The following is a 20000-nucleotide window of genomic DNA, read 5'->3' as shown; positions in this document are numbered from 1 at the left end:
ATCTATTATGCAAAGTTAATACATAAATTTCGTTACTTATCGACCTTCCATCAACAGCAGCTATTTTATTCTACTGCTGCTATCTTTTACAAATCAACTAATAATGAATTAGGTTAGCCAAATTTACTAGAACATTGACGGGTATCAAATAAATCTCAGGCAATGATACAATATCTTACAGGCTGTATCATGAGTCTACAAGCAGCCTGTCTCCACAACCCCTAAAACAGAAATAACTTTCCTATTTCCTCAGTGTCGGAATGGCCTGGGCAGGGGGGTTGAAAGAAACCCCCCCCCCCCATTCCCTGGAAAGTGTCTACTTGGTCCCTCTTACGAAAAAAGTAGCAATTGAAAAATAATAGTAAATATATATATATATATATATATATATATATATATATATATATATATATATATATATATATATATATATATATATATGTATATATATATATATATATATATATATATATATATATATATATATATATATATATATATATGTGTGTGTGTGTGTGTGTGTGTGTGTGTGTGTGTGTGTGTTTTGTATTTGTATTGAAAAGTTGAGACGTCAAATTATTATTATATAGAATTGAAATATGGCAACTCGATTTGTAACATGTGTATACTTTTGCTAACAAAGACGGCCCTTTACTGTGTTATTTGCTAAGGTTTGAGAATGCTCCGCCCATTCCGTAGAAGTTGTAAGAAGAGTAACTCCTTGTCTGTTTTGTCATGGGAACACTAGAGACATCTGACGAAAGATTTCCCCCGAGTGTCGGCGTTCTTTTGATTCTAACTGTACAGTAACACCCCAATATAGGTGTATCGAAAGTTAATTCAGATAAACCACTAGGGTTAAGCCCAAGGCTTAAACAGAGGGAAAGGGATTGCATACCTTCTCCGAAGAAAAGAAAGCAACCGGGGAGTATGAGAAAGTATACTAAGGCTCCATAGGCAACTTAGCCTAGGCACCAAGAGAATCGATTACCTAAATCACCCAAACTCACTCGTATACTATCTTAAAAATAATATATATAATTTTAAATATATAAAAACGGCCTAAAGCTTCAATAAAATTTTAAAACTCTTGGAAATCCAAAAATTATGCAGGAAAGTACTAGGGCCAAACGACTAGGCTACATGGTCTAGCGTAGGCCAGAATTGGCGAATACTTCGCCAAAACAAATAATACTAAAAGCACGAGAAAGGAAATCCTATGTAACGCTAAATAGCTAGAATTATATTAAAGCAAAACAGCCGGGAACGTCGCTCTGGCTAACTAAAACTCATACCTAGCGAGCGACAGCGTTCAGGACGCCGCCGGGAGGCAACGGCTCTTGTAACAAAGATTTATTACTATTAATCACTTTAAAAATTACCAAGAGCCTACATTTATACATAAAAGAAATGGTACTCAACTTATCAGAGGCAGACGAAGTTTGAGAAGCCATAAAAAGATGATTAAATCCTAGATTTTGCGAGAAACACAGGAAAAAATACGGAGTTGTTAAGCTACGCAAAAAGGAATACAGATGGCGCCAGAATCGGCGCAATGCACGCTTACGAAACGGGAGAAGAGAGAGCCTTGCGAACGGCTCTCCTTTTTCTTTCTCGTTTTCGTTTTCTTGCCAATTGACCCCTTCGAAGTGTTATCTCTGTTCGGGGTGCAGATTGCCATGTGGCGTGTCAAGAATACGTCCTCTGATATTTCGCGATATCCCTGGTAGGGATATTCGCTCCAGGAGTTAGAATTCTGGGTACCTTAAGGTAAATTCTCTGGGAATATCGCCGTAGTTGTGATATACCCTAGGAAGCTACCCTATAGGAACTTCCATCAGGACGACATGGCTTGAGCCCAAAAAAGCTATTAACCATTAATACTGTCTACGCAGTCTTTACCCTCACTGTCAATGAAATAAGACAATACAGACAGCTCTTTTTGCAATTCTTATGGAGTTTCTTTTCGAGCAGCCAAGACTAAACTTCCTTGATTTAAGACAAATATTATCGACATTTGTAACACTCAAGGGAAAAACTGACCCAAGCTATGATTTAAAATAAAATGAAGAGATTATAATGAGAATCACTTACTCCTGATAGTAACTGGATGATATCAAGTGTCATGTACTAGCAAACCACTTCTTTAGCAAGAAAGTCTACAGGAATAATAACTGAGCAACATATTGGATAGTAATAACTTAGTTGTCCTACTAATATCTTAACACATACAAGTCTCGAATTGATTACCCAAAAAGATCTTGATGTTTATACTGATGCTATCACTGTTCAGGTGACCTAATGGTTATGATTGATTTAGTTGCAAGGTGACCTGCATAGGCCTACCTCTTAGATCATCTGCTTTCCCAGATTTTTTGTGGAATGTGTTATGTATTTTGTACAGTAATTTTATATGCTCTACAGGTATTAGGAGTAATGATTGCACAGTATTGCGTTGTGTAGAGCGTGTTTCGGCATAGTTCATAAGTGTAGTAGCGTATGTTATTATTATTATTATTATTATTATATTATTATTATTATTATTATTATTATTATTACTTACTTACTAAGCTATAACCCTATTTGACAAGCAAGATGCCATAAGCCCAGGGGCACCAACAGGGAAAATAGCCGAGTGAGGAAAGGAAACAAGGAAAAATAGTATATTTAAAAAACAATGATAATTAAATAAATATTTCCTATATATACTATGAAAACTTTAACAAAACAAAAGGGAGAGAACGAGATACAATAGTGTGCCCGAGTGTACCCTCAATCAAGAGACTTTTTTAAGAGTAGCATGACTGTTACAAATTATTGACCGAGATCACTGAACTCTATTATAGGCCATGTGTGGAGTCTGATATATTACGTTTGGTAAGCCTAGTTGGTAACAGATTATTTCCATCATAGTGAAGAATTCCCCAAAAATCTCTCAATTCAGCATATTGCCCGAAAAAAATATTGCATTTCTAGCCGAGGGGTAAGCAGCACCCCTTGAACATTCATTACAACTAGGGCACCAAAGAGGAACGAAGAAGAAAACCAAAGTATTGAATTCCCACATCAAAATAGAAAGCGGATATGAATTCATGCGAGGACAATAGGAAAATGAGAGAGAGAGAGAGAGAGAGAGAGAGAGAGGAGAGAGAGAGAGAGAGAGAGAGAGAGAGAGAGAGAGAGAGAGAAATGGAAGTGGTGAGGTTCATATATGTGGGTGACCAAGGACACAACCAGGCATGTCCAGTATGAATACCTGATGATGCAGATGTGATTGAGTGGAGAGGTTGGGACATAAATGAAGTTCAAGAGTGACAAAAAAAAAAAGGAATGGATACAAATAGTTTGAACTGTTATTAAAGGGGAATCAGAGAGTTATCCATCATTTCTGAATGAGCCTCGTGAGAATTATTTTATAGAGAATATCTTAAGGGGAGGGGAATTTTGTGCATGGGTGATACTTAAACCCTCTTCAATTAATCGAGCCATCCACATTGTGCATACAAGTCCGTATGCAGGGCATTGAAGGATTGATAGAACATTAAGGAGGGCACGAGAATCCTTCTTTGGATTAGGAATAAACAAAATCTTTAGAAAAATAATCTTTAAAAGATATTTAAATGTTGTCCATTCTTGTAACTTCCTCAGAGAGCATAAAAACACTGTAACGGAATCCAAAAGAGGACTGTGATTCCTATTATTTATATTAGAGTGCACATGGATGTGGTATGGCCTTTTCTCACTGGTATAACACAACCTAAGTATATCTTTATTTTTGTGGATGCATTTACTCGTTAAGCTTGAATTAAGTAGCAAATCCATTAGGCCAGATGATGTGCTTTTTAATTACTAGGTTTGGTTGCCCGAAAATTTTGATAATTGATAATGGTCTCGCGTTTATAAATGTGGTAAAATCAGTCACCGCCTTGATGAAATTAGAAAACTTTTTAGTGACGGCATATAGGCATTCAGCTAATGGCTTAGTGGAATAGCATAATAAGGGAAGTGGTGCGAATAGTACGTTACTTACTGGTTGATAACCCCCTCCATTGGCAAGCCATGCTTCCTACGGCTGAGCTAGCTTTGGACAATGCATATTAAGCCTCGCTCAGGGACTCACCTTTCTTCTTAGTGTATGGACAGGATCTTGTGTTCCCATATACGATCCTGGTTAATTCGCAACAGTCGCCAAAACATTCAACTGAGTAATACCATGTCTATTTACGAAATCTCTTAAGGAGAGTAATGAACACCCATGAAAGGTTTTAGAGAAGAACTAAGGAAAAAAAAAAACAAGAAAAAAAAACAAGGTTTGATGATCTGTTCAAAACCGCACCGGTAAAAGCATTTGTGGGTGATCGTGTGTATTGGAAACTGTTACAACTAAGGAAAAACACACTAGAGCCAGAATATTGGGTTCTGTACCAAGTAAAGATGGTTAAAACTAACACGGTAGTGATACAAAGCAATAACAATGGCGAAGTGTCTAAACATCATCAGGGACACATACATTATATATGATGCCGTAAAGGTAGTTTACAAAAGTGTCAATCAGAGTGTACCTCCTTACTCCTGCATACGTGACATTCTTCGAGTTGATGAGTTTGCTGTTGTTGCTGTTGTTTTGAGCAGACTTCATTTCTTCTTTTGGTGTGATCTAAATATACTTGATGATAACTAGATGTTCTTATGCTGTTGCATAATGTATAAGTAAATTGTTGTGATAATTTTGCTGACTGTAGCAATACAAATTACATACAATTGAGAGAACCTGAAAACAAACAGTGACATTAAATAGGTCAGATTTGATCCCTTATGTAGAGGCTGTATTATTCATGTATTTATATGATTCCTGGTTACTTGGCCTAGAACGGTTCTTGAGGGGCAAGTGGATTAAAGTTCAGCCTCGACGAAAGTTTAGATGTCCATAAGAAAAGGGTGGGTAACTGAATGATTTTCTCGGGAAAACGGCTAGTGGCAACCGATTGATAGTTACAAGTGCAAGGGTGGTAGTGATTTTGAAAATGGCAAAACATTGGTGGTGAGTTGTGTTGCGAAATTGTGCTGTGAGCCCGGACAAGTAAAATTGAGGGATGAAAGAATAACTATTCCTACCCATGTACCGCCCAAAAGGCCCGTAATGCCCGTCACCAAGTGGGACGTTATTGATGAGGTTGTGTAATACTGATATTGATATGATTTTGTTTCTAACTTTGGGTATAGTATATTTTAGCTGAGGAGGTCGTAAGAAAAATAAGTGAAATTATTTCATGTATAGTATATTTTGTACATTTTTTTACTTGGAATATCCCTTTTTTTATTTCATTGATGAAGATATCTGTTTTTTTTTATGGGATATTTGTGGTGATTTTTAGGTACTGTATATATTTAAATTTGCATTTCTGTCTAGTACATTCATGCCCTATTTCGGGTCAGAGTGTCCTCCATATACAATAGACTAGAAAGAGTGAGTACGCACCTCTTCCCGGAGTGAGGAGTATGTGGAGGCGCGGGGGTGGGGGGGGTGGGGTTGGGGGGGGGTTGAACGCGGTTGAATGATATCCTAATACTAGTATGCAAATTATGTGTCTTATACAATGAAATTAATGACCTTTTTAAGATTACCATAACTGTCACAAAATGTGACAGTTATAGGTCAAGTGTGTGAATTCTGATTTATATCGTATGGTAAGCCTGTTGGTAACAGTATATTCCCATCACATTTGAAAATTTCACGAAACCTTAAAAATTCAGTTGAGAATTTCACGAAACATAAAAATTCAATATATTGAGAGAGCATCATTGCATTACTTGCCAAGAGGTAAGCAGTACCTCTCGAGCACTTATTAGAACAAGGTACTCGTCTTAGAGTATCGGGCTGGGTAAAGTGTATTCACAAACCTTTTTGTAAGGAGGTGAAAAAATCCATTTTCCGATGTCTCATTTTTCGTTGACATGGGATATATATATATATATATATATACAGTGGTACCTATACATACGAATTTAATCCGTTCCACAAACGACTTCGGATGTAGAAAATGTTCGGATGTCGAAACAAATTTTCCCATAAGAATACATTGAAATAGGATTAATACGTGATTGAGCCCAAAAACCTATGATAACTCCGTAATAAATTACTACACATAATTACACATGACAATAATGCACACTAAATTAGATAATAGACATGTAAAAAAGAATAATTATCAGAAAATGATACATAAGAAACGGGTTTTTAGCGTCACTTTACCTTAGAAAGTTCAGCGCAGAGTGTTGTTGGTCTTGCTACGCAGAGAGGAGACAGACGGGTGGCGAGGAGGTAGAGAGGTTAACTACGATAAACGTACACTACTGTAACTTATTCTAACTTAAACTAAGTAAACTTTAACCTAACTTAGCTTATTTATTTTTTTAATTCTTATATTTTTTTTTTTACATTTCCTTTTTTTCTTTTTGATGATTAATTTTAATCACTTTCACTCTCTCCACTTAAAATTGATTGAATTTTTTTCTCTTCACTCTTTGCCGTTTTCTTTGAACCACTTCCATGCTCTTCATCACGAGTACGCTTCGTAGTTTTTTTTAAAGAAGCTATCGATAGAAAGTTGCTCGGTACGGCTTTTCAGAGTTTTTCGAAAATGAGTTAGGCAAACATCATCAAACTGCGTAACTACACGACAAACCTGTAATTTTTTGGGGTGGTATTTGTCGATGAAGTCGACCCCTTTTTGATATTCTCCTAACATCTCTTTTATTTGCGCCGAACCTAACACATGTTCTACCTCTTCGATCCCTTCCTCATCATAACTCATGTTTTCAGACATAGCATGGAGTTCCTTGAGCTCCTCTGTGGTAAGTTCGTCGTGATGTTCGGCGACGAGTTCCGTGATGTCATCTGCGTCGACCTCCAGACCCATGGACTTGCCAAAGGAGACGATTTCCTCTACGTCTTCCACTGAACCCACCACTGAATCAGGTTCGGGGTCAAAACCTTCGAAATCTCGGGGAGAAACTGCATCAGGCCACAGCTTCTTCCAGGCAGAATTGAGGGTTCGTCGAGTTAATCCCACCCAAGCCTGATCTATGATCTTCAAGCAGTGCATGATGTTGAAGTGGCTTTTCCAAAATTCACGCAAAGTTAAGTTTGTGCTTTGCGTGACATTAAAGCACTGCTTGAATAGGTGCTTGGTGTAGAGCTTCTTGAAATTCAAGATGACTTGCTGGTCCATGGGCTGGAGGATAGAGGTGGTATTCGGTGAAGGATACAGCACTCTGATAAAGATATCATCTTCAAGTCCGTGGGGGGGGGGGGGGGGGTGAGCGGATGTATTGTCAAGGCATAGCAGGCACTTTAAAGACAATTTCTGCTCATGAAGATACTTCTTCACAGAAGGGCCGAAAACTTGGTTAACCCATTAGACAGAGAACTGCCAAGTGACCCAGGCCTTTGAGTTGCATCGCCAGAAAACAGGAAGCTGGTCCTTATCCACATTGTGTGCCTTAAAGGCCCTAGGGTTCTCCGAATGGTAAACCAGTCAGGGCTTGACTTTAAAGTCCCCGCCAGCGTTGGCACATAGGGCAAAAGTCAACCGATCCTTCATTGGCTTATGCCCAGGCAATTTCTTCTCTTCGGCGGTGATGTAGGTTCAACTGGGCATCTTCCAAAACAGCCCGGTTTCACCACAATTAAATACCTGCTCCTCTACGTAGCCTTCTTCCTGCACGTTCCTTTCAAAGCTCTTCACAAAGTCAGCTGCAGCCTTTGTGTCTGCACTAGCAGCCTCTCCGTGGCGAACAACTGAATGAATCCCGGACCGTTTCTTAAATTTCTTAAACCAGCCACGAGATGCCTTGAAATCGTCTGAGGAAGGTCGGCTGAACTCTCCCCAGCATCACCCCCAGAGCTCTCCTCCTTCAAGTCTGTGAAGATGGCGTGTGCCTTCTCGCAGATGATAGTTTCGGCGATGGTGTCACCAACAATCTCTCTGTCCTTGATGCAGATTAGCAGAAGTCGTTCCATCTCTTCTATGATAGGGCTACGACGTTTTGAAATGATGGTGATCCCCTTAGAAGGTTTCACTGCTTTAATGGCTTCCTTCGAGATTGTCGAGATCGTCGACATATTACGGCCATATTCTTTGGCAAGTTCACTCACGCGGACGTCACGCTCACATTTTTCTATAATTTCTTGCTTTACATCTAAAGAAAGCATTTCCTTCTTCCTTTACTCACCACTACCACTACCACTTGCAAAACTAAGCCTTTTAGGACCCATGCTTTACGTAAATTACCGTAAAAGGATGCACGTAAAAAATCACAATTGAAACAGTAATAGCAGAACGCACAGCGCACAACCACACGAAGCCGACAAGAAGGAAGGACTGACCCAAGCCACGCTAATTGAGGGTCCCTCCGAGGTCGAAATAAAAGATAAATCCGGCGCTATGAGTACCACCTACGCGTACGGGTATTGTTTACTTCGGGTGTCCAAAAAAAATTTGGGTGTAGAGTAGGAAAGTGTTCGAATTGTACTTCGTGTGTCGAAAAATTCGGATACAACCGGTACGACAAAAATTGCTTACCTCGTGTGTCGAAATAAAATTCGGGTGTAGAGTCTAAAAATTTTACTTCGGATGTTGGAAAATTCGGATGTAGATACGTTTGTATGTAGAGGCTCCACTATATATATATATATATATATATTTATATACGTATATATATATATATATATATATTTATATATATATATATATATATATACATATATATATATATATATATATCTATATATATATATATATATATACACATATATATATATATATATTTATATACGTATATATATATATATATATATACATATATATATATATATATATATACGTATATATATATATATATATATCTATATATATATATATATATATATACGTATATATATATATATATACGTATATATATATATATATATTTGCGTGTGTATATAGATATATAGAAAGATGTACACATATATCCTATGATGATTTTAAATTACCTATCCATGATAGTACTCAAAGCTACTTGAATAAATGGACACAAGTAAAGAAATAATATACAGCAATTTATCAAAATTTCCATTGTAATCAGTGCAAGAGATAGGAGAAAAATCTCCTAAGCAAGATCAAGGAATACTAGCAGAAAATACCAAAGACCCAATGAAGAAAAGATCTGAAATGAGGGGTAAAATCCAAGAGGGATGAACTACAATTAGCGTAGCTATCCACGACAAATAAACAAAATAAAAACCAAAGACGTCCATAAACACAATCTGAGAAAAATTGATGAGCCACTAAAAAAAGGAAAAAAACATTTAATTCATGAAAAGATGACTTGGAACAGGGCTCCAGAAGATATGTGCTTTGAAGAATGAAAACGGAAATATTATCAACAAAAGAGATGTAGTGATAAAAAAAAAATGAAAATTTCTATATAATAATTATACTGTGGAACAATGATGTAAGAAATAATTTTGTCAATAAAAATACCATAACTCCCGAGACTGTACCAAAAGTAGCGTAGGAGAAGTAAAGAAAGCATTCAAATTCGTGAAAAGAGGTGAGTCAGTAGGAGAACAGGCCTAACTATTGATTTAATACTAGATGCAAAAGATGTCCTAATAGTAATACTCGCTGAGCTTTTCACGAAATGTTTTGTAGGAAGTTCTACACCTACTGCTTGGAAAAAGTTTATCATTATACCAATTCACAAAATTAAGAAAGAGAAGACTTAAAGAATTGCTTCCCAATAAGTTTACTCTCGATTATATACAGAATTTTGAAAAAAATCGAACTAGGCTGATTACAAAGACAGCAGCATTTTATTCAGCAATTGACCATATCCGTTTAATTACAGTGACAAGCTAATGGAAAAAGTCACTAGTGTGACAAATCACTATGTAAGGCATTTTTAAAATATAATGAAGCGTTTGATTCTGTCAAATTTTCAGCAGAAATAGAAGATCTTCAAACACAAGGGGGTAAACGAAGCTTGTGTTAGAACACCTAAAGATATCCATACAGGAAGTACAGTAATCCTAAAACTATATAAAGTTAGATGGGGAGGTCCCATCTGTCCAAATTTATTCTTACCTGACCTAGAAGAAGTTTATAAGAATTTAGATTGCGATAATGTGTTTATCATTAATAATGAATAAATTTAATAACTTAAGATTTACAAATGATATACAATGGTTCTAATTAGTGATTCATCAGAAAAATTGCGAATTATAATAGAATATGTGAATAGAGAACCCAAAAATTTTGGACTTTAAAGGAATATGAGTAAAATTAAGTTAAGGATTAATGAAAATGCAGATGATAAATAAGGGTTATGAACGAACCTCCTAATATTCATAATGAATATACGTACTAGGAAAGAGAATAAGTGTTTCATCAGGACATGAAACCGAGATTAAAAGAAGGATAAGCATAACATAGCGAGCTTTTGGTATGCAAAATGAGATTATGAAATGTAAAATGCCATTTTCTCCAACAATAAATGTATTAAATTAGATGGTCCTACCATTTTTTACTTATTCATTATAAACTTAAAACCTTACGAAAGGGTTAGAACAATCTAGTTTTAACTCAAAAAAAAGAAAGAATAAAAATTAAAGACTGATAAAGAGCAACATGGATACGAATGAAAGAATATTAAAGTAGATTATACAAAATTTAGAGACAAAAAGAGCAACATAGAAACAAGGAAAAGCTATTATAGATGATATTCTAACAACATGTAACAAAAAGAAATGGTCATGGGCAGGGCATATAATAAGAATAGAAAAAATACTTACATGGGCATTAAGAATGAAAGAATAGGTTCAGAGACATTGCAAAAGAAGCAGAAGAAGGAAGATGAGACGATGGTGATGGATTAACGAACTAATAATGTTTGTGGGTGTGGGGTAGTATAGAAAGAACCAAAACAGACACGAGTGGAAGGACATGTCTGAGGTTTCTGTCCTACCGTGAACTTGCAACGGATGAAAATATTGATGATGAGGGGGAGGATGATGATATGAACAGTAATTAGCATCCCGTTAGCATATGTTCCATTTAGGGAGGATATATGAGGAAATGATTTAAGGAAATAACTTAAATAATTCTTCTAAATAAACTATTATCAAATCTGAAATGAAGGTCAGGTAGAGAAACAAACGGAGTCAATCAGAACTCTCCATTATGATATGACTAAATGTTAATAAATCATTAAGAAAGCAAATCTGTAAATCAGTTTTACAAGAATTTTCCATGAAAAAAAATTAGTGGAAATGCATTGGGAATGAAAGATTAGAAGTGCCAGTTAGGAAATAATGTTTAAGACCTTCATAGCATTTTACATGAACATAAAAGTTGTAATGCGTATTTTGTTTGGTTATATCTCTACTATATACATGTTCCCTCATTTACACATCTAATATCAGTATTCCTATATTTCCTTATCTTTTTCTACAGGTGTTATATTTAAAGTTTGGAAAGGGATAGGATCTTTTTCTTCAGGGTCATGCTTTCTTAGTATTCTTATTTATTTTTTGTTTTTGTTTATAACGTCAGTCTCTTGATTGCATTTTTATAACGCACAATTCTGGTTCATCTCGTAGGACTATCAATCTGCCTTTCATCCCATATACCATGAACGTTTATTTTGAAAAAATAGATTTTTTTCGCTCATGTTATTTCAATAACTTCCTACCTAGATTGTATGTATATAAATATATATATATATATATATATAAACACACACACACACACACACACATATATATATATATATATGTGTGTGTGTGTGTATATATATATATATATATACATATATATATATATATATATGTATATATATATATATATATGTGTGTGTGTGTGTATATATATATATATATATATCTATATATATATATATATATATATGTATATATACATATATATATATATATATATAAATATATATATATATATATGTATATATATATATATATATAGGTGTATATATATATATATATATACACCTATATATATATATATATATATATATAACTGAAAATGCTAGCAACCTTAAAAAAACTTGAAGATAGAGAGAAAGAGAAAAAGGAAATAAATACAAAAATAAAAAAAAAATCCTTTTTACGTAAACATGACAGAAAATATTTTGATATCAAAAAATAAGAAAACCGTTCTTAAACTGTTAAACAAGCAAGACGGATATCCAGGCATTCTAACAGGTATACATAAAAACATAGAGAAATATAAAAAAACACCAAAAAGAGGTAGTATGCACATGCTATTAACCAGCCAAGAAAAGAAGTAAGGTTTGGCTGCTACTTTTTTTTCTGATGCATATCTCGAGAGTGTTTGTAATTTTTTTTTTTTTTTTTTTTTTTTTTTTAGCTTTGGCCTCTTCATTATATTCAGGGAAGGTCCAGAAGTAAACGAAATAGAATACAAAAAGAAATGAACGTGGGATAAAGCATACATATCAATAAAGGCAATTTTTTTTAGACCTGCCACTTTTGTTCAGGCGCTTGAGATAAGTTATGATGTATCTTTTTCCCTGTTTTCCAACAAGATCGTGGTATCTCAGGATCCCTGTACGAAAATCCTTTAAGAGATTTATAGGCCATTTGAAACCTTTTTCAGACCAGTTTTGTGCTGGATGATCACTGGATAGAGAAATCTTTTCTTTTCTTTATGAATAAACGAATTTCTCTCTCTCTCTCTCTCTCTCTCTCTCTCTCTCTCTCTCTCTCTAACACTTATAATATATACATATATACATACATATATATATATATATATATATATGTATGTATATATACACATATATATATATATATATATATATATGTATATATATATATATATATATATGTATGTATATATCGGTTTTTCAGAAAAAAACTGTCACATTCTATCAAATGCCCTCTGAGATATTTTCCCGCTTGAAGAACGGGTAAGAATTAGCATATATCCTTGATAATCACTATTTTTGTTCCATTTCAGACTGACATTGAAGATTGCAGATTTGGAATAATCTTGGTTTGCAATCTCCCTTTTTGGGGGATTACGGGAATGTCCAAGAGGGGTAGGTCGTTAATGCTCTCATCACGTACGTTCTAAGTCTTCCGTGTGCGATGCAACAGCAACACTTTATTTATATGCAGTAGGTATACGCTATCCTTCGTTGGGTGATGGCAAGTTCGTCGATGCTACCCATGTAAAAGTTAGCAAAAAACAGGAATCCCAGAGGCTTGTCCATTGAAACTTTCTATAACACGTCTTTGGTTGGAGCTGAAAGGGAACTTTTCAGTACAGATGTCGAGGTGCTCTCTGAGGGAGGATTTGGGGATGCTCAGTGAAGAGCTGATATTATTGTCAATAGTGAAAGGTAGAGTAATTTAAAAAAAAAAAAAAAGGGCACTATTCAATGGAGACTGCACCTGCTTTGAAGCAGGAGTTAGGGCGACGTGTCATATGTGAGTAGTAATTTTGCTGGTGATTTGGCGTGATTTTTCACCAGCCTTATTTGTTTTTGCTTCAATGTATAGAAATAAGATTATATTGACCTTGCGCCAGATAAAAACGTCAATATTCATGCTGACTTGTTCAATAATTATGTTAATTGATTTTCAGTGTTAATCATAGGTATGAATGAGAACACCATCTCTAATTAGCGGCTTAGATATTATTCCTAGGAGAGACGAATTAGACTAAAATAAAAAAGAAAATCGTTTGGCAACTGACGAAAATTTTCCGAAACGAATTCGTCAACATAACCATTCAGTTAACGTGCAATTTGGTATGGCATTTTGTATATGAGCATTATGATCTCTAGTAACAACCTATTAAAAACTAAATAAGAAAAAATATCTTAATAATTGTATAGTTCAAAGGGGGCGGGAATTATGATACTCATGACAATCTGGGGACTGCAATGAATGTTTTTGTACCTTTTGAAGTATTTATTCCTTCAGTTCTCGGCCTTCATTCAACACTTATTGATGAATGGAATAAAACAGGGTATATTTGCCTGAAGCCCTCGCTTTTTTTTTCATGGAACCAAGAAAATGGTTTTTTGTCCATTTAACGTTAATTATCATTTAAGGTTTCAAAAGGCCTATCTCATTTTATTAGGTTCTGATCTTGAAAAAAAAAAATATTCTTTTGAAGATCAAAATAAACATTTAGATGTTTGGGTAAAAACAAAATTAATAATGAAGGACACCCTGGATATGGATAGAAAGTATAAAATAAAAATAAAAATCCTTTTTAGGTAACTTTATATGAATCAGTAAATTAGAATTAATATTTTGGGGGGTTTTAGGATAACACCCCTTCATAGCATAACAACTCCGGGCCCAAGCACAAGCGCATACGCACACATATATACAAGAACAAATAACGAAAGACGCAAAGGATGACAAGAAAATTTGTAGAGTTACACTACTGTTTAGGCTAAGTAAGAGAAATATTCCTGTACTGAAATTTGTCACTTATGTTTGTAAGCAAAAATAGTCAAGTTTATGATATATAAGTGTTTTCCTAAAAGTGCTGCTCTTTGTTTCCGTACAAATCGTAAAAAACGTGCAGGAAATACACAATTTTCCGACTTTTAAAACTGCCTCGGATAATGGATGAACAGATAATGGAAAATCCTGCCTAAGTGCTATTTATTACCTAGATTGAACATTCAACTTAGAGCTAAAATCGTTTTCTTTAACTAACTTTAGGCATTTCGATTTTTCTTTTTTAACTCCAGTATTGAGAAGAGAAATGTCCTATCCTCCCGGCTGAATCCACTTCATGACTCTTAAATTCCTATTTGCTACAAACCTTTTCCTTATATAAGAACAGTAGGTAATTTTATTACAGTATAATTAAAAGCATGCTATAGACAATCTATTAGGATTTAAATTGCTCTCTTGTTATACATGTCTCCTGGGCAGAGCGAGTAGGGAGGAATTGTTCATTTCATTTCTATTACAATAGCACTAAGACAGGAAGGATGGAACAAGAAAACAATTTCTCCAGCACCTTTGAGGTTTTGTTTTAAGCGATTTAAGTAGAGGTGCAGCAGCCAACTGCAGACTCTCTCTCCCGCACGGCCATCGCTCGAAATGTTTCTGGCTGCATTCCTCTCATAGTAATCCTGTCAGTCTTTTGTATTCCCCGTGTCCATCCAGCATGGTAACCATGCTCTCTAGAAAACTGAAGTATCTTTCTCGATCTCATACAGACCTACTGACCCACCGAACATAGGATTGAAGGATTTGGGATACCAAGTTAAAGTATAGTAACAATGACTGTATCAGACCGGTTCTTAGTGATGTTACAGGACTAACCTTCATTTCTCCATATTTATTGTGCTGAGTGTTTAAAAAGACTTCCTTCAGTAGGTATTTTGAACGATAACCAAGGTTTGCATGGTGTGACAACGACAAGGGAGTAAGGTTTTTTTTAGTACTAACGACAGAGAGCCTTTTTAAACACCCAATATAAGAAGTTCTAGGTCCTATTTGACAGCAAATCACTCACTTGAATGATACTGATATTGAACTAATTAAACATATCCAGACAATATCACATACATTATACTATCATCTACTTAAAGAAATCTGTAGTAACATATGAGTATTGTAGATAATAAGCTAAAAACTGCCACTAAACACTGATGCTATCTATTCGCTTCCTAGGGAACCTAATTTATATAATACTATCAGCATATAAATATCCCAAGTACCTTACGAATATCCTCAACCTTTAGTTGGCCCAATCATAGATTCAAATGTAAAAAAAAATATATAAAGCAGACATCATTAACAAATTGAATAATTTACAGATTAATAGTAGCTTACCCGTATGCTTGTCAGTTTCGAAGTAGTTTCACTAATCACTAGAGTACCCATTGATGACGTGTTGGAATTTCTCTCTGAAATATTAGATAATGGGTAACAAAATTTACGATTTTTCAACAGTACCTTGATAGAATTAATCAATCTCTGTATAAAATATCAAAATTTTGAATTCAGTGGGAACTTAGTGCACAAAATTTTGTTATGGCCATGGGAAACCTCTTATTTATTGTACCTAGCAATTTACTAATTTTTTAGTGTAGAATATTGAATAACATCATACCTAATAATCTAAAATGGTTTCACTATATTGACGACATGATAAGTGTGGCAAGGAAATGAAAATTTTGATAACTTTTCTCATAATCTGGATAGCTTGATACAGTCAATACATTCCACAATGAAGTTAGAGAATAATTGTAAAATACCTTTTCTTGACTGTCATATGCAAAGATATAACAATAGACTTAAATTAAGTTTAATGTGAATAGAAAGCTAACGAGTATCTCCGCATATGTCCATACTATTGAAAGCAAAATGACAAAGTTATGAAATCTGTATTTACTCCTGTGTTTTTACGAACATTACGAGTTTGCAGCCCTGAATATATTGATGAGGAAATAAATGAGAATAGGACAAAAAGTAAGAAACTTGAATAATCTGAAATTGTATTATATAGTGCACTAAGAACAGCAAAAAATTACCTTTTTCGGCAATGGACATAGGGAAAACTATAATACACAAATCCTCTTTGTACTGCCTTAAAGATTTTTATTTTTTTAAATTTACTGACTGTTGAAAAATGTTAACGTTAATGTAGTATTTAAGAGTAACAATACAATGAAAACTGCCTTGACAAAAAATTCTCCTGACATTACCAAGGGACGTATTTATCCAATTTCCATGCAATTCATGCGAAAATATCTACATTGATGAAACTGGTAAAGCCACTGGAAAAAGAATTGAAAAACATAAGAAAAGTATGGTATATACACAAGATAATAATAAAATGTTTGCCCATGTTAGATATAAAAATCACACAGTGAACTGATCATGTACACAAAATTGGTCTATTCCAAAACGCTATTTGAAAGAAACATCATTGATTCCAGTTTCATAAAAGGATCCTTTGATAAAAACTTAAATATTTGATATGGAATGCGTATTTATATGCAAAAAATTTACAGGCTTTACATAAAAAATTTACCCATTTAATGTAGAACAAAATATACTTCAGATATTAAATGCCACAATAAAATTACTCTTTAGACCTAATCGATCCATCATTTGTATACTTTATTATATAATTATTTTGCCATAATATATTTTTATGTTATGTGTAAGTATTGATATGCATGTTTTAGGGTTATAGTTGCATTAAGGTCTAAAGATCTAGATATCGCTCATGAATGTCAGACACAAGAGATCAAGAGACAGTTTGAACAGGAAACGAAAACCAGTCCGGCGTTCACCAAACAAAGACATGACCACTCCAGCCACCACCATCCTATGTGTATTTATGCAAGTTAATGATATGTGGAAATATATTTATGTTATTTTATGTATCTATGTATATGTATTGAAATACGTATAAATATGTATGTATGTATGCATTTATCTGTATATGTATACTTGTATTTGTATGGGATTTTATATGCTTATGTATATATTCATATATATGTGAGTATATGTATATATACATCTGATTTTGCTTATGTATTTATAAGGATAAGGCTAACCCCTATTAATATGAAGAATTTGTATATGAAGCCTTGAGAAAATTACAGGTTATCTAAAATGTCCCTTCCGGGCTCGTATTCAATGAGGGTTGACATCCTCCCAGAAAAACTTGAAAATACAGGCCATGTATCTGGTTTCAAAGTGTAGTATAGCTCTATAAAGCTCACTATGATTTTTCTTATGTTTACCGTACTATAAAAACCAAGCATAGAAAACTCTGTTCAGTAAATCATTCTTCTGAAGAAGTAACACGAAACTATTCAGTATTTAATATTATATTTCTTATTTTCAAAGAGAGAGAGAGAGAGAGAGAGAGAGAGAGAGAGAGAGAGAGAGAGAATTTAATAAGATGAACACTAAGACAAGAATCAAAATTGAATCTCATGAAAATAGTTGAGAGAGAGAGAGAGAGAGAGAGAGAGAGAGAGAGAGGAAATATGCACATATACGTACATAAATACATATATACATATTATACCAGGTATAGACCTACACATCCACATATAATTTTATATATATATATATATATATATATATTATATATAAATATATGTATATATATATATATATATATACATATAAATATACATATATATATATATATATATATGTGTGTGTATATATATATTTATATATATACATATATATATATATATATATATCTATACTTATATACATATATATATATATATATATATGTATATATATATATATATATATATGTATATATATAGATATATACATGTACATATATATATATATATATATAAATATATATATATATATATATATATACATATGTATGTGTGTGTTGGTATATATATATATATATATATATAAATTTGTGTGTGCGTATGTGTGTGTGTTCAGTATGTTATCGACAAAGTTTAAAATTCCTGTAATATGTAAAAATCCTAGGTACTCTTTGGAACACCTTTACGTGTTGGGTAATGTATAGAATCATTTTGATATCTTCTGACATTTCCCACTTTACCAAGGCAATTTCTGTAATATCTAGGTATTCTATAGAATGCGTCAGCGCACTTGGGTAAAGTATATATGTAGTATAGATTTAACATTTATTGAGTATATACCAGTCACTGAAGGATGTTCTTAACAAAAAAAAATATATATTTTATTATACTTTCTGTTTAATGTCATATGTAAATGACATAAATAATGCCATTTTATTTACAACAATTTTCTAAGCCTTCTTTTGTTAATATACCTTCATCAGTTTCTGCATTCAATATGATATGCTGTTACATAAATTCTTCGTTTATATTTCATAACATTTCTTGGTGCAGCAATAATATAGATAATCGACCCTTTACTCTGCAGCCAAATAGATCTTCGTAAGAAGACATACTGATGACAGAATTATATCAATCCAATTATTGCTAATTTGATCCTGCATCGAGTTGGTGAGCATATTTCCTATGTACTGATATACTAGGTCAACACCACTGACTTTGGAACTGTGTCGGTGTTTCCTGTGAACAATATTTAGCTGGGGGCAGTGACTTTCAATACCGGAAACAATCTTAGTTGTCTGACTGAGAGATGGATGGTGCACCAATAAGAGTAAATATATCAATCAGGTTTTTATCTGCCTACTCAACTCGCTTAGTCTCAAGAGCTAAGAACTACTGCCCAAACTTTGTTAGATGATCCTGTCAGAAAAAAAAAAAAATATTCTCTTCTTTCCATCTGGATGACTTTTAAAATCAATTAGATTAAATTTCCGTTGAAAATTAAATTCATTGGAAATTAATGGCTTAACAAAACTCTGTTTTTAATGTTTTTTTTTTTTTTTTTTTGCTTTTGTTGTCATTGCAGACGTAGTTGAAGTAATAATTATATATCTGTGAGATTTATATTCTTAGACTTGTTCGACAATTCCTTGATCATACGGTCGCCACCGCTATGATCTAGTGATATATTCTTTATACTGTAAATGAAATAGTTAACTATCAGCTAAATATATCATGATGGTATTGCTACCCTTATTCAGTGGCCGAACGAGCTTCTTTTGTTTCTGCTGCACTTCCATTATGGTATACTTATTTAGCAACCAATAATGGGGAAAGATTTCCTTTGATGCAGATTTAGCATTCCTTACTTCATTCAGTAACTGTTGATAATGACTATCGAGTAGTGCCACTATACTGTTTGCTGCAGCATTTTGTTTTTTAGTTTCTTTTTTTCAAAGCACTGTCAACACTGCAGTTACTCGTCTCCATTTTGAAAGGACAATGGCAGTGAAGAAAATTTCTAATACTTTGTAAGAGTAGATTGAAAGAAATAAGGCTCTATTATTAATTAATCGTTTAATGAAGTAAATGATCTTTTATTTTATGAGTGGAATAAT

This window comes from Palaemon carinicauda, chromosome 16, assembly GCF_036898095.1.
Source record: "Palaemon carinicauda isolate YSFRI2023 chromosome 16, ASM3689809v2, whole genome shotgun sequence".
Lineage (NCBI taxonomy): Eukaryota > Metazoa > Arthropoda > Malacostraca > Decapoda > Palaemonidae > Palaemon > Palaemon carinicauda.
The sequence above is the reverse complement of the archived record's forward strand: the minus strand, read 5'-3'. Positions refer to the sequence as shown.